At 41.8% G+C, this 4,442-nt stretch overlaps 1 non-coding gene across 1 annotated transcript; it reads left to right on the forward strand.

Moving 5' to 3' along the window:
* Positions 1-3,919: 3,919 nt before the first annotated feature.
* Positions 3,920-4,049, forward strand: LOC115070556. Its single transcript, XR_003849714.1, has one exon. It is a non-coding gene; the product is annotated as a small nucleolar RNA SNORA33 (small nucleolar RNA).
* The last annotated feature ends 393 nt before the right edge of the window (positions 4,050-4,442 follow it).

A 4,442-nucleotide genomic window follows, 5' to 3' on the forward strand; every position in this document is an offset into this window, starting at 1 on the left:
GTACTCCAGACTGGGGGTCCAACACTTTCTATCATTATTTCAGAGTCATAGTATAATGGAAAAATAGCTTTGCTTGCACATCTATATAGCTAGACCTAAACTAAACCACAAAAAACCTGAACTGCATTGGGTATGGTGGTGCATGTCTTTAATCCCAGCAGTCGGAGGCAGAGGTGGGCAGAGTTCTGTGAGTTCAAGACCAACCTGGTCTACATAAAGAGTTCCAGACCAGCTGGCACTACATAGTGAGACCATTTCAAGAAAAGAAAGAAAACACCCTAACCTACCTCTTTTAAGGCAGAACAGGCTGTACATCCCCTGACAATAAGTGTTCGTGGGCTTCTTCATGTGAGTAGAATATTATCTACATATCTGTGCCAGATTTTCTCTGCTCTGAATTGTTGACATGGGCATTGGAACTAGGACGTGTAAGTTGGATGTGATACATAAAAAACTCTGACCTCCTGGGCATGGTGGCACACGCCTGTAATCCCAGTACTTGGGAGGCAGAGGCAGGCGGATCTCTGTGAGTTTGAGGCCAGCCTGGTCTACATAGTAAGTTCCAGGACAGCTGGGGCTACAGGAAGACCCTGTCTCAAAAAGACCAAAAACAAACAAACAAACAAACAAAAACTCTGACCTAACTTCTGACTCTCAAAAATGCTTACCAGCTAGCTGAAGTGTGTTTGCTTCTACTGGTAGAAAACAGCAATGAGAAAGCTCAGTGGTTACAGTAAAACATAAGGACTGGAGCTCAGATCCCTAGAACCTATGTAAATATTGGGTGTGTGTGGTAGGCCTGCCTATAATTTCATCCTCAGGAAGCAGAGACAGGGATCCATGGAGCGAGCTAGATAGCGAGACTGACCACAGCAGCGAGCTCTGGGTTTGACTGAGACCTCAGTGAATAAGGTGGAAGAGCAGTGAGGATGATTTCTGACATCAACCTTGGGCCTCTACAGCATGTGCACATATGTGCACCTACACCCACACATGTGTGCCTGAAAACATGCATATGCACACGTGCATACCACACATAAACACATGAAAATGGAAAAAGAAGAAAAGGAAAAAAAAACCCAGTGACAAACCAATACAAAACTGCAATACAAGCCAGGTGTGGTGGCCCACACCTTTAATGCCAGCACAGGCAGAGGCAGGCAGATCTCTGGTCTACATAGCAAGTTCCAGGCCAGCTGGGGCTATAGGGAGACCCTGTCTCAAAAATGCCAAAAACAAAACAAAACCCTCAAAACAAAAAACTACAACACAAGAACGCATGCTGTCACCACTTCTCTTCACCATTATACTGGAGTTCTGAGCCAGTGCAATAAGGGGGACGGGGTGGGCACGGGACTGGGGACAGAGGCCTGAGGAAAGGAAGAAGTCAAACTATCAGTATTAGAAGAGATCTTTTCTCTAACTAAAAAATTTCACAGGCTTTACCAGTTAACTATTGGCAACAACAAGAATTAGCAAAGTTATAGGGCTACACAATTTTTTTTCTATTTTGTGAGACAGGTCTTATGTACCCCAGGCTAGCCTTAAACTCTCTATATAGCAGAGGCTGGTATATGGAGAGTTTAAGGCTAGCCTGGGCTACATAAGAACTATTGATCCTCTGGCTTCCACCTCCCAAATACTGGGATTACAAACACGCACACTGGGGAAGAAGCGAAGGCAGGAGACACGGCTTTCTCATCGGACACCTTTATACTGAGACTGTTCACTGGAAAGTGCCACCTATATTGATGGCAGACCTACCCCTCTCAGTCAGTCCTCCTGGAAATGCCTTCACAAGCATACAGAAGTGGGTCTCCTAGATGACTCTAGAGCCAGTCACATTGACAATCAAGACCAACTATTACATCAACTGTAGGTATCATGTTTATTACATCAACCATAGGCATTGTGTTGTCCAAGAGATCTCAAGCTTCTTCCTATCAAACTAAAATTGTTTCCTTTGACCAACTTCTTGCTCTCCTCCTCTCCACCCCAAGCATCTGGCAACCAACATTCTACTTTTGAGTTTAACTCTTTTAGATTCTACATATGAGACAGATCATGCAGTTTTTGTATTTCTGTACTTGGCTTAATATAATTTCTGTGTTTGGCTTATAATATAATTTCTGTGTTCCACCTAATATAATATCCTCCAGGTTCATTGAGGTTGTTAAAAATAAAAGATTTTAGCTGGGCGTGGTAGTGCACGCCTTTAATCCCAGCACTCAGGAGGCAGAGGCAGGAGGATCTCTGTGAGTTCAAGGCCAGCCTGATCTACATAGTGAGTTCCAGGCCAGCTGGGGCTATTGGGAGACCCTGTCTCAAAAGAGACCAAAAAAAATTTTTTTAATTAAAAAAAAAAGATTTTGAGCAGGGTGTGGTATCACACTCGTTTAGTCCCAGCACTCAGGAGGCAGAGGCAGGCAAAGCTCTCTGAGTTTGAGGCCAGCCTGGTGGTCTACATAGTAAGTTCCAGGCCAGCTGGGGCTACAGGGAGACTCTTCTCAAAAAGACAAAAAGACAATAATAAATAAATAAATAAATAAATAAATGAAAAGAAAAAGAAAATACAAGATTTCTTCCTCCTCCTCTTCCTCTTTCATTGTGAGGCAGGATCCTGCTCTATAACCCAGGCTGACTTGGAACTCCCTATATAGACCAGGCAGGCCTTGAACTCTGTCTTTCTACCTCTGCCTCCTGAATGCTAGGTTACAAGCATGTGCCACCATATCTACCTTAAGATTTTTTCCTTTTTGAAAGTTAATAAGGGCCAGGTGTGGTGACACACACCTTTAATCCCAGCACTCGGGAGGCAGAAGCAGGCAGATCTCTGTGAGTTCAAGGCCAGCCTGGTCTACATAGTGAGTTCCAGGACAGCTGGGGCTACAGAGAGACCCTGTCTCAAAAAAAAAAAAAGTTATAAAGAACTGGAGAGATGGCTCAGTGGTTAAGAGTACTGTCTGCTCTTGCAGAGGACCCAGGTTTGATTTCCAGCACCCACCTGGTGACTGACAACTATTCATAACTCCAGTTCCAGGGGATCATATGCCTTCTTCTGACCTCCAAAGGCACTGCATGACACTGGTGCACTTACATATACGCAGGCAATACACTCATACACATAAAATTGAGATATAAAATATTTGTTAAAAGGAAGTTAATAAGAGTCTACTGGGTATACATGCCACTAGATACCACTTCTTATTTTTCTATTTTGTCCTGGACACTTTCATAAGGTTATCTCCTACTACACTGGCTGATAGTTTTAATTGCAATCTTACTTACACATCAGGTACAGTATTATTAAACAAAATCACTGAAAAATGAACATAGATTTATAAGATGGATGCTTTGCCACAATTACACTAATACTATCATAGAAAATACATCTATACTACTACATACTTTTTACTATTTAAAGTAATATGAGAATGGAGGGGTGGAGCACTTGCTTAGTATGTATGAGGTCCTGAGTTTGGTCCCCATCATCACAAACAAACAAAAAGATACATATAAAAATTACAATGCGGGGCTGGAGAGATGGCTCAGCAGTTAAGAACACTGGTTGTTCTTGCAGAAGACCTGGGTTTGAATCCCAGCACCCACATGGCAGCTAACAACTGTCCATAACTCCAGTCCCAGGGGATCCGACAGCCTCTTCTGACCTCCTTGGGCATTGCATGACACGGGTGTATTTACCTACATGCAGGCAATATACGCATGCACATAAAGTAAAAATAATAAATTTGAAAAAAATTACAATGCTTATTTGATCCCAGCACTCGGAGGGGCAGGCAGAGGCAGGTGGATCTCTGTGGGTTCGAGGCCAGCCCAGCCTACAAAGCGAGTTCCAGATCAGCTGGGGCTACAGGGAGACCCTGTCTCAAAAAGACCAAAAAAAAAATTACAATGCTTAAAGCCAGCCAACTGATTTGCTTATCTGAATGTGTATCTGCAAAGATCTAGAAAAAGCTGGCAATAGTAAGGCCATGTTACAAGCCTTAAGGAACCTATAGTCATTAAGGTCCCTGAGAATGGCTATAATACTGTAACATTGGGGGCATTTTCATAAGACTTTTAAAACTTCACTTAAGTAGTTCTAAGAAATTGAAAACTAAATTGTAATTTTTTTTGAAGAAAAACAAATTACAATGCTTAAAGTGTACCATAAGATCATCTAGTCTTCACTTATGTAAACCCACCAGTCAAACCTTAAATATTCTTCCACTATTCTCCAATAACCTATATAATTAAATTCATATCATTTGGTATCAGAATTGACTTCAGTCAAATACACATCCATACTTTACTTTTTTAATATTTTGTTTTATATTTTTTTTATTTTATGTGTATGAGTGTATTGCCTATATATATGTAAGTGCATCTCAATCTCACAGAGATTCATCTACCTCTGCTGGGATTAAAAGTGTGTGCCACCA

This window comes from Nannospalax galili, unplaced genomic scaffold, assembly GCF_000622305.1.
Source record: "Nannospalax galili isolate Female #2095 unplaced genomic scaffold, S.galili_v1.0 scaffold475, whole genome shotgun sequence".
NCBI lineage: Eukaryota > Metazoa > Chordata > Mammalia > Rodentia > Spalacidae > Nannospalax > Nannospalax galili.